Source organism: Leuciscus leuciscus (genome assembly GCF_965113295.1).
Source record: "Leuciscus leuciscus genome assembly, chromosome: 8".
Taxonomy (NCBI): Eukaryota; Metazoa; Chordata; class Actinopteri; order Cypriniformes; family Leuciscidae; genus Leuciscus; species Leuciscus leuciscus.
Genome location: NC_138732.1, coordinates 43,690,729 through 43,703,146, shown reverse-complemented (window position 1 = coordinate 43,703,146; position 12,418 = coordinate 43,690,729). Strand labels below are relative to the sequence as shown.

At 43.2% G+C, this 12,418-nt stretch overlaps 1 protein-coding gene across 4 annotated transcripts in view; it reads left to right on the top strand.

Moving 5' to 3' along the window:
- Nucleotides 1-5,968: 5,968 nt before the first annotated feature.
- jakmip1 (janus kinase and microtubule interacting protein 1) overlaps nt 5,969-12,418 on the top strand; it is a 49,026-nt gene continuing 42,576 nt past the window's right edge. For all 4 annotated transcript variants that reach the window (XM_082177653.1, XM_082177654.1, XM_082177650.1 and 1 more), the window contains exon 1: nt 5,969-6,165. The gene's annotated coding sequence lies outside the window, so the exon portion shown is untranslated. The remainder of the gene's footprint in view (nt 6,166-12,418) is intronic.

Sequence of the window (12,418 nt, the reverse complement as noted above, 5' to 3'; positions counted from 1 at the left end):
GAAAACAATTACAGAGGGATTTATGGATATCTACTTTTGTTATCCTGTAAATCAGAAAATACTGTCAATAGCCTTAAAAAAATGATTTTCGCCATGTTTTTTGGAATAAAATGTTATATAAATCAGGCTAGGAATAATATATTTACAAATCCCTCTGTATATGTCTTCATAATATAACTAGGTACAAGACTGGAATGTTTGGTGTATATAGGTGCTACTGAAGTATGAGAGAAAAGTCATTTTGAGAAGGGGGGATAACATTAACTTACCTATACATAAAATAGAGAAAAATAAACAACATAGACCTTCCCTCACTCCCTAACTATCCATTAAACAGGAGAAAAGAGCCTCTAGCTCCGCTGAGGCTTCAGGGCATCTGGGTGCTAAATTACATCGACGACAGGCTTATTCTGGCCCAGTTGCAGGAGCTGGCAGTTCGGCATTGAGATGTCGTCCATAGCCATATCCAGAGCGTGGGGCTGAGACCCGACATGAAGAAAAGCGTGTTGGCACCTGCCCAGAGGACTATGTTCCTAGGGGTGGTGTGGGACTCAATTATGACGTGGGCACAATTTTCTCCTGCGCGGAATGAGTCCATCAGTGACCAGGATAAAGCTAGGCCAGGCCATCACTGTGAAACATTTTCAGAGAGTGTTAGGGCTCATGGCAGCAGCGTCCAATGGGATTCCATTCGGCCTGCTGCACATGAGGGCCCTGCAGTGGTTCCTGAGGGGGAACCCATTCCACATGATCAGGGTTACGCGCAGATGCCTTCGTTCCCTATTGTCACAGGCCGGGGCGGCAACCCGACCTTGCACGCCGCCCCTTTTAAAGTGTACCACCCTGAGGAGCCTGACCAGAGAACACCACAGACGTTATAAGATACAAAGTTGTGTTGCTTTATTAGATTAAAATAGTTTCTCAGAACAGGGCATCAATTAATCGATCTCTTCTTCGTCTTCCCAGGTCCAAAGGATATGACGGCTGTGAACAGCACTCAGGTAAGAAACTTCACAGAGAGTCTGCAGGAAGGACGGTGGACAGCACTCAGGTGAGGAATTTCACAGCGGATCTTCGGGATGGACGGTGGGCAGCACTCAGGTGAGGAATTTCACAGCGAATCTTCGGGACGGACGGTGGGCAGCACTCAGGTGAGGAATTTCACAGATCACGTCAGCACAGCAGAGAGATAGATGGCTCTTTCCTGCTTAATACACACTCCACACATAACAGTTAATAAGGCCCAGCGTTCCTTGGGGGGTAGCAAGTCAACTGGTCGAAGTCATGGTTAAAGACAGAACTGTTCTTCCCACACACGTGTATTCAGCAAAACACTCAAGACTTCAAGCGTGCTTATATCACCATAAACACTGCAATTCTCACCCTCACAACGAATTAAGGCCTTTGCTCCAGTATTCGTCCAGATTTCTCCGTTCCCAGGGAACTATAACTTAAGGGCAGCGTGGGAGATTGATATCAGCAGATACAACGAGCCTCGAAAGATCACAACAACACTGGATTCAACTTTCAAGCTGAGACATACAGGTAATATCACAGGACTTCAGAGATCATCATAAGCGTGATTATGGTACTTAACTGTCCCAGGAGTGATCGATGCACTTTAATTTTTCAGTCCATGAATGTTCTCCTTCATAGGATCCGCCAAGACTGCAGTCATCTGTCCTGTTCCCACTCCGTCTCAGCCGCTTCTTCCCCCTCCTTCCTCTCCTCTTCCTTACACCAAAATGCCTTTTTATATCCATTTTTAAGACACGTGTCCCAATCGCTGATCGCCTCCCTCATCTCTCGCAGCTGACACTCGTTTCTTCCTTCATTACCCCGCGATCGGCCATCACATGTAAAACCGGTACCGGCCCGGTGTCCCACCGGAAATGCTCCGACGGGGAAACACCCCCTCAAAAAAAGGTTCCGCCCTGCCTTTTCGTCACTCTGTGACACTATCCATGTGGAAGAAACCTTGGTTCCTGTCCCAAGGTCCTGTGCTGGGAGCGTCATGTTGCCGGAAAGCCATTTCGACAGACGCATCCCTCATGGGCTGGGGCGCGGTCATGGACGGCCGCTTTACAAGAGGTATGTGGCAGGACCATCATTCGTCTTGGCACAAGGTCCTCCCAGACTGCAAGGGTCACCACATTCTTGTGAGATCAGACAATATGTCAGTGGTGGCCTATAAAAATAATCAGGGGGGTCTGAGATCATGCCCTCTATGCAGATCTAGGCATCAGATCCTCCTGTGGTCCCAGGGGAAACTCTTGTCTCTTCCCAGGGGATCCCAGGGGATCAGAATCAGGGAGCAGTCATCCTTTCAAGGCAGGACACCCCGAAGTGGTGAAGTCTATATGGGAGCGGTTCGGCCCAGTGGAAGTGGATCTGTTTGCGTCTTGAAAGACGACACACTGTCTACTGTGGTTTTCTCTCACGCATCCAGCCCTGCTGAGGTTGGATGCCATGGTGTAGGCATGGCCGAGGCTGCGTCTGTTCGCGTTTCCCCCGATCGCTCTGCTCCCGGAGTCCTGTAGAGGGTCAATATTTCACCCTCGGCCAGAGCTATGGAAACTGTGGGTCTGGGGGCACAGTACAGAGAGGCTGGCCTGTCAGCAGGAGTGGTCAAGACCATACTCAGCTCTAGAGCTCCGTCCACAAGGAAATTGTACGGCCTGAAATGGAATGTGTTCACCGTTTGGTGCAGAGAGCGTGAGGTGGACCCTGTTAACTGCCCGGTGGCTTCAGTGCAGGAGTTCCTCCAAGATCGCTTCTCTGCTGGTCTAACCCCATCCACACTCAAGGTGTAAGTGGCTGCCATTGCGGCTTTCCACGCTCCTCTGGGTGATGGGCCCCTGGGAAGACATCAGCCGAGGCCCCCTTCGAACCTTTGGAGTCCGCTGAGGCAAAGAACCTTTCACTCAAGGTACCCTTTCTCTTGGCTATCACTTATCCTAAAAGAGTGGGAGATCTTCAGGCCCTCTCTATATTACCAGAGTGCCTGGAGTTTGCTCCTGGAAGAGTTAAGGCTATCTTGCATCCCAGGCCGGGATATGTGCTAAGGAGCCTTCTAATACAGCACGGCCAACAGTTCTGCAGGCTTTTCATCCTCCAACTCACATGATAGCGGAAGATGAGACTTCACCCAGGAAGGGGCACCCCGCTTCCAAACAGACCATCAGCAAATGGACAGTTCAAACTATTTCCCTGGCCTATGAGGTGCGCAGCTTGCCCTTCACCTTTGGCTGTGAGGGCTCACTCAACTAGAGGAATGGCGTCCTCTACAGCCCTCCTTTCAGAGGCTCCTATCCAGGAGATCTGTGATGTGGCTGGCTGGCTCATACATTTATGAGATTTTATGGTCTGCACCTCCCTTCTACGCCTGGTGCACGAGTGCTCTAGTTGTGCCTGAGACAGCTTCACACTGGGATAGGCAGGTTTCGTTGTGGGATAGTGGGTATTTGTCCCCCAAAATGTATTTCCGACCCTCAAAAGGGTAATGGTTTTTATACTATGGTTTTTACGACTGTAACCCTTGTTTTCTGAGAAGGGAATGAGACACTGTGTCCCTTTGCCACACCTTCCCCTGCCTGGGAGCGCTTGCTTCATCACAGAAGCTAACGCTGTTGTGTCCCGGCGTCCCTTTGTAGCTTCTGTGTATGGCGTCACATGCTTTGTCATGACGCAACACCAATCACGATTGGCTTAGTTTCATTCACGCTTCAGAGGTGCTACGCTGAGGGGCGTTCCCCAAAGTGTCGTTCCGACGCAGTGTCTCGTTCCCTTCTCAGGGAACAAAGGTTACAGTCGTAAACCCAAGACGTTTGTATAGTATAAAAACCATTACGTCTATGGAAAGCCCTCATAAAACACTAAAACCCAACGTGTGTGTGTTTGGCCGAGGGTAGTGGCCCACATATGGTGTTGATCATGCATGCTGTAATGTCTGTGTTTAACTACATATACAAGGAAGTCAGAGCGAGGGAATCTAGGTCAGAATGATGGCACTTTAGTGATGTTTCTGAGGCTGATTTTCCACTTCACTCAGCAGAGACCCACTCTCAGCCCTCACTCCTCCCTCACTCACACCACAGTGCTTTCTTTCTTTCAGTCCCTTCTCTCTCTCTCTCTCTCTCTGTCTCTCTCTGTCTCTCTCTCTCTCTGTCTCTCTCCATCTCTCTCTCTGTCTGTCTGTCTGTCTCTCTCTCTCTCTCTCTCTCTCTGTCTCTCTCTCTCTGTCTCTCTCTCTCTCTCTCTCTCTCTCTCTCTCTCTCTCTCTCTCTCTCTCTCTCTCTCTCTTTTCCCAAGCACTACTCATCACCTAAGTTCATCAGCTGGGAAGGAACCCTGTTGACTTGTTTTAAAACACCAGATAAGTCTAACGGGACTTAGCGTCAGGAAAGCTTACAATAAAAGTGATTGTTTATTTATTTAAAAGCATTTATTCAATAAAAATATAATATTGAATAATAATAAAAACTGGACATTTTATTATAATATTAGGCTTTAGACTTTTTTATGTATTTAGATGTTTTTCATTATTATTACAACATTATTATTTCATTTTCATTATATCACAATATATAAATTAGTGTTGCCATTACAGTTTATAGTCTCTTAAAAATAAAGGTTCTTTATTGGAATCTGTTGTTCCTCGAAGAAACTTTAACATCCATGGAACCTTTCCTGGACAAAAGGTGCTTTATATGATTTTTTAAATGTTCGTCAAACTAGGAAAAAAATTAATGTGAACAATTATTAATTAAAAGGTTCTTTGAGAAATAAAAAATTGTTCTTCTATGACATCACTATGAAAACCCCCCTAATAGATCTATTAACTTAAAATCAATACATTACGGCACTTCACAATTTTTTTAACTGGTAGTTTTGGATGACGTCCTTCTATGTCGTACTATGACGAAGGTTTATGAATATTAAAGCTGACTTAGACTGGTGGAAGGTTTATTACGGAGAAGGCCATCTGGACTCTACCATACAAACATTTATTGGTAAATAAGATTAAGGAAATAACTTTCAAAGTCTTAAACAGATATTACCCAGTAATTAATTTTCTTGTTAAATTAAAAAAAGAATATTGATTTGAACGGTTCTTTTGCAATACATTGGCTGAAACCTTGCTTCATTTATTTTGCCATTGTGCTCATGTAAGAAAAATACAAGATTTGTCTATTTATAATTGTCTATTTATAATTGATAACATTGACCCTGCTTTTTCTTTGTGTTTAGAAAACGTTCTACTTGGTTTTACCAATATCCCCTCAAATAAAAGGAAAGAATACTATATTATAAATGTAATAATTTTTGCTCAATTTCATACATAAATGTGAGAACTGTAAAACCCAAACTTTGTTTTTGGTTCTTGAAAAATAAATGCAAATATACACTACCGGTCAAAAGTTTTAGATCAGAAAGATTTTTTTTAATGTTTTTGAAAGAAGTATCTTCTGCTCACCAAGGCTGCATTTATTTGATTAAAAATACAAACAAAAACAGTAATATTGTGAAATATTATTCCAATTTAAATCATCTGTTTTCTATGTGAATATATAGTAAAGTGTAATTTATTCCTGTGATCAAAGCTGAATGTTCAGCATCATTACTCCAGTCTTCAGTGTCACATGATCCTTCAGAAATCACTCTAATATGATGATTTGATGCTCAAAAAACATTCAATATTATTTTCAATGTTGAAAACAGTACCATTTTTTTTTCAAAATTCTTTGATGAATAGAAAGTTCAAAAGAACAGCAAAGTAGAATTATATATATATATATATAATTATTATATTAATATTTATTTATTATTATTTTTAAGCTGGCATGAGCTAATACAGTCTATCGCTTGGCTCATGTATATTAACTAGTCTACACAGTGTTGACGTTGCATCGCTTCCTTCCAATAGCAACAGCGCTGCTCATGAATATTAAAACGAGACCTTCACAGTAGTAGGATTGGGAAGTCGTGTTTCTCTCGGATGTGTGTGTGTGTAGTGGAGAGTGGAGACTAATGTAACGCTTCCCCCACTGTAACCGCCTCGACAGCCTCATCCACACTCCCGGGACCGGCGTGTTTCTCTGCGGGGACTCAGCGCTCGTGTTCGGCCTGCCCGCGGACACCTGAGACCCTCCGGCAACTCACTGGGTATCGTACAACAAATGCTCATTTATAACCTGGAGAACGCGCACTGTTCCGTCTGATATCCGCCGGCACGCGCACTGCTGTATCTGAGTATCTGTGTAATACAATACATAACTGTATGCGAATGGCTTTTATGAGCGTTATGAATGAATTTGTTGTCTCGTCACTTTGACCGGAGAGAGTTTATTGATCCCGCTCGCGCTCGCGCTCGCAACATCATCACACCCATATTTAACAGTGACTCTGAGCGTGTGTGTGTGTGTGTGTGTGTGTGTGTGTGTGTGTGTGATCCAGACTGAGACAGCTGTCAGTCACGATGACGCCATCGGTGTGTGTGTGTGTGTGTGATGATCACAGATGTTTCTCTGCAGTGGTTCTGTGTCTGTGGGTGTGGTTCTGCTCATCATGGCTCTGGATGCCCTGCACTGGCTCCCACACTGAGGGAAAACCGGGAAATACAGGGAATTTCTGCGACATCTGAATATATTTCCCATAGTTATGCTCATGCTTAAGAATAGAGGAGACCGGGGCTAGTTGTCACACAGAGGACTTCTCACAAGGTCTATATCTCAGTAACTATGAAAGTCCAGTTAGCCTTCAAATGTGTGTTTTCTCTCTCAGTGGTTGTGGATGTTTGTCTCAGACCCCCTGATCAAAGCCCTCGTGAAATTAAACCATTTCTGTGAATTCTGTTAGCATACTGTTCTTTCCGAGAACCTGATCTACTCTCTCTTACACTGGTCGAAACTCTTCATAGCAAGAAGTGGTCAGATATTAAAACATAGATCTCCTGTGGAAGTCTCAGGACCAAAACATGTTCGTCCAATCATTGCAAGACAATCGTTGCCTCGTCATGTGTTCATTTATTGTTATTATCGTTATTATTATTATTATAAGGCTAGTATTATTAATATTAGGAACTTCCCTAATTGCATAACGACATCTCATAAGTCATAACCACACTTGCGACACCGACATGTGTGTAGAGGATTGAGATCCTCAATGAAAATGTTTTTAAAACCGGCTTCAATAAGACATCCCACATAATTTAAATATCAAGGTGATCTATTCACCAATCATCAAGAGTGTTATAACACACACACATCATTCTTATAGGCCGACAGGTGCTGTTTGAGCCAAGATGAAAACGGCATCATTTCATCAGCATTTTGTTTGGTTTCAATAGTACATTAACAAATCATTTAACAACACTAATTACAACACAATTACAAATGAATAATAATAATAATGTCACTAATATACAGGCCTAATAACAGTGTTTAGTCCTGAACACAGCACAGATCAGTCCTCTGTGGAAATCAGGAGCACAAACACAGACTTACACAAACAACTACTTATTTAACAAGAAATGTTGATTCTTCTCATTTCTTTCACTGTTATTAATGTATGGTCAACAAAAGAAATATTAATCCAATAAATTAAGATAGTCTCTGAGAGAATACCCCATTAATTCAGCGACAGATGCCCAAACCTGTCACGTCACCTTCAGGGAATAAACACATGCGCGTTCTTAACCCGGCTATACTGAGTAAGCAGCAGTGCTCATGTAAATGGTAAATGGTAAATGGACTGCATTTATATAGCGCTTTCACAGACCTATGGCCACCAAAGCGCTTTACATATAGCCTCACATTCACCCATTCATACACCGACGGCAAGGCGCCATCCAGCTCGTCGGGAGCAGCTGGGGTTAGGTGTCTTGCTCATGGACACCTCGACACTTGGTCAGGAGGAACCGGGGATTGAACCACCAACCTTCCGGTTTGTAGACAACCTACATGAACCACTGAGTCACTGCCGCCCCGATGTAAACACGGTAACCCGTTTATCTTTACCACAGTAAAGTCACAAACCGATCGACTGCCCTTAGCCTGATCTCTCCCGGCATGTGTTCACACATAACCTGCGTTCTGTGGTCTTACTGAAGTGTGAATGTGATATGTGATAGGATACATGACAGGAAAGCATCATTACTGTGGATTTCACAGTAGCATTAAAGAGGAAGGATATCGTGCAACTCTTTCTCGACCCAAGAAATGATAAAAGTGTGTTCTCGTCTCGGTCATAATGCTGCATCTGTAAAGGCACGAGAGGATCATACGTGTCCGTACACTTGAAACATGTCGAAACACTCTTCAGTGTTTAATGCTTTAACATCACTACAGACATGATAGAACAGATATTGTTAGATACACTAATAGGGTTGCAAAGGGGCGTAACATTTCCGGAAAGTTTCCGGTAAGTTTCCATGGGAAGTTAAGCTGGGGAATTTTGGAAATATTCATTACCACGGCAACCGCTTGCGCGTCCACTCTGAAAGTAACTGTACACATAAGAGACGGATAGATACATTATTTAAGGTTATTTCTATTCGTTAGAATATTGATATATGAACTTGTTGTCAAGTAATCCCCGTTGTGAGCATGTGCGTCTCTCTAAACTTTCAGTGTGCTGCACTGCTCTAGCTGACTTCTGTGCCTTCCCCCCCGAAAATATCACGTTCATTTTGAAAACGTAATTCCTTTTGTGGATCCTCTTGTTCTTTCTTCATGTTTCTTTGACAAATATCAGTGTCTCAGTCTCACACACGCTGCACGTGAGTTAACCACGCCTACTTATTTACATGTCGCGGTATACACGGAATAAAGAAATCTGTTACGGTTGACATTTTCTTCCGCGGTAACGATACCGTCATACCGCCCAGCCCTACTTATGTGGTAAATAAAGTTATGCTAGCTTATTTAGCATCTAACTTATCAGCTTCCTATCTACTAGATGAATACATTAGTATGTGATATTTGCAATTTAAACATTTAATAAATATATTTCCCCATAAAATCATCAAAACTTACTTCACTTTGTTTAGTCCACAGGCTCAAATGTGTGCCTTCAATAGTCTTGTGCTTTGGGCTTCTGTACATGTGATGGAGGCATGCCCAGTGCCAGTAGGGGGTGTGGTCTCAGTAGCCTGCAGTAAGCCGTGTGCTATGTGCATGTGGTTGAGGAATGGCATGGATATTCAAGTGTATTTGAATGGCATCTGTTTGTTTTAGTCAAGATTATGCTAAAATATACTTTCCTCAACTATATTTAAGTTCCCTATGAAGAGCCAACCTTCAACTTTGAAAATTCCCAGTTTATTCCCGTTTATTCCAATAAATTCCTGTTAATTCCCTTAAATTCCCATTAATTCCCTTGGAAAGTTTCCATCTTTGAAAATTCCCAGAATTTTGCAACCCTATACACTAATGATTAGGCTAGTTTTTTACCTCACTACCGGGAAATAACCTGATTTATTAATAAACACTCCACCTTTGCTAGCAAAATAGAAAAATATGATCATATATGAAACAAAGTTTATTAAATAAGCAAATTAATGAGTAAAGAAAAAATAAAATAAAATAAGCGAGTTAATGTAATCAGATAAGTAATCATTCTCACATCTGATCTCACAGGCAGCCGATATATCAGCTGATATTTTGATCATTTATAATGTATAATGTTTTCTGTTTGGCCGATGTATTGGAAGTAGGACTCTTATTTTGCACACAGCGCTCACATTCTCCGTCTTCATTCTCTGTTATACAGCTTTGTCTAATAGCTTACTAGATAAAACTGTAAAACACAGTGTTCCCTCGTCTTTATTTCAAGAAATATAAGTGTTTACCATCTCGATCAAACTCCCCAGATGTATTACTGAGTGCCCTGTTGGTCAGCCTACAGTGTTTATTTCCTTTTTATTCATATTTTTTCCAACAATTTCTTTATTTGTGACTTCAGAATCAAGAAGTTACAATCTAAAGTAAGTCTGTATAATTTAGAGATTTATTTTTAAATTAATTTTCAAATGATTTATTTCTAATTTATTAAATATTAGCCTAATTCAAATAAATTTAAAGTGTGTATTTTATATATAATGGCTTTACATCGGCTGCTCTGCTCTGTAAGATATCGCCATCATAATATAGTGGATATAGGCTATATATAATTAGCAATATCGGTCAACCAATATTTTTATGCGATATTCCAAATTTGCGCACAATTTAAATTCACAACGTAGAATGTAAACACATCTGTGGACTTCAGAGCTGCAGACTCGTCCTCTAGAGAAACAGCGCTGTGCTGTGGCTTTCACTCAAACTACTATTAGTTGATAAACAGAGCTGACAATACTGCGTTTAAAATGTACATCACCGTTTTGTTTGTTGAACTGTTGCATAAAATCAATGTCACATTTGCAATCGTGTGGATATTCAGGAAAAATTGCATTCTTGCTCATTGAAATATATCATCAGCATTAAAGAACTCACAGTGTTTTTGTATCAAAGAGAGATTGAGTCTTGAGTGGATCTCTGAACACAGTCTGTGTCTATATCTGTGCTATATCCCCACTGCCACACAGCTCCACTGTGGAGGACGGCAGACGTGATTCGCTGAGGCAGCAGAGTCTGCTCACAGTTTGACGGATGAACCACTGGAGATGAGCTAATCCGATTGGATGCCATGTATATGACCTCGTGTTTTAATGTTATTTTAAGGTGTGGAGGAATTAAACTCAGTGTTTTGTTGGCGTACACCTCTGTCTCCTCTCGTTCCCCAGTAGGGGAACCACTGCCATGGAATTGCCACATTGTCTCAGTGTGAAGAACATTTTAATGATCTAAAGAACCTTTTTGCACTATAAAGAACCTTTTGTTGAATGGAATGTTAAAGGTTCTTTATGGAAGCATAAATGCCAATGAAGAACCTTTAGTTTTGAGAGTGTGTAGCTGTTGTGTACACCGACCACGACTGGATATTGGACTGAGTAACTGGGGCCCGGGGCCTTTGACTGTCAGGGGCCCAGAGCACGTGTCGAGCTGTAGATCTCCTCGACAGACACTGTCCAGCAAGCGGACCGCTGAACGCCACTGACCTCTGTTATCAGTCGCCTTGTGTCAGTCTACCACAGCACACACATATCCTATTTGGTTTTATCCAAATGATCTTCCACTAGGGGCTGTTGGAAGGGAGTGTGGGGTAGAAAGGACTTTAATCTGGCCGTGAGACAGGGTAAACTTTATAATATTATATAATTTAACATTTCCAGACCTGTTCTGCATGTGTATAGACATCTTCTACCACACAGACTGCAAGAGTTTAACACTAACACTATAGCTCTACACGCAGAGCTTGATCAGTGTTCTCAGGGTATACTCCCTTTCGAGGGGACTTGCACTGCGTCGGTAACAAAACTTTGGGGAACGTCCTGAGCGTAACGCGTCTGTAGTATGAAGGAAACTAATCCAATCCTGATTGGCGCTGCGTTCTGACATAGCTTGTGACGGCATTCACGGAAGCTACAAAGAGACGCCGGCACACAACTGAGTTAGCTGTCTGATTTACTGTTGTCTGTCTGTTTGGAGTTATTCATCGTGAAAACAAGCATTTAAAAGAAAAAATGGTGTGCAAGCCGTTTAGATAGTGTGTGCATCCCTGTCCATATACTGTGCCATCCCTGTGTGTATACTGCTTGTATACTCTGGAGGAAGCTGCCTGCGCTAACTGTAAAGCACTAGCCATCCCTCCTGCCCATGTTCATGAGTCCGGCCAGGCTCGGGTCCCGTGTCCGTTGAGGCGGTGCGCCGACTCAGATCGGGGCTCGCAGATGGAGCTGACGCTGATGCTCTCATACTTCGTGTGGAAGTCCGTCCAGCAGCTTCTTCTGCTCGGGCTGAGAGTCCGTTGCTGGAGCTTTCTGCTTCTGAGGAAGTGGATGTGCTCCGCATCGGCACGGGGGAGGTTGAAGAAAGCTCGCCGCTTCATGTGTCCGCGTACGAGGAGCTCGCAGAGGTTGACTCGCGCTGTGAGTTGACACACTTAACATCAGCTGGCCACGTGAAAGGCAAGAAGTGCATGTTAAAAGCAAGTTGGACAAGCGCTTTCTGCAGCACAGGTACAACTGTGGTTGAGAGAGAGAGGTTATGGGATGATGGAGGAGGCTTTAGCCAGCTACCTCTCTCCTGACGCTATGTCATCCCTGAAAGCCCCGGCGCTGCCCGCTAAACCCTGCCGTACTACTTCTGCTTTGGTGGGCAGGGCTTATATGGCGGCGGGTCGGGTTGGTGCTTGCCTATAAAACAACGGCTGTTATGCAGGGATACCAGGCCGACTTTCTCAAAGATATCGACAGCGACGAGGAGCCCACCCCTGATGACATCACGGCCCGGACAATTGGCTGCTTTGGTAGCAACAT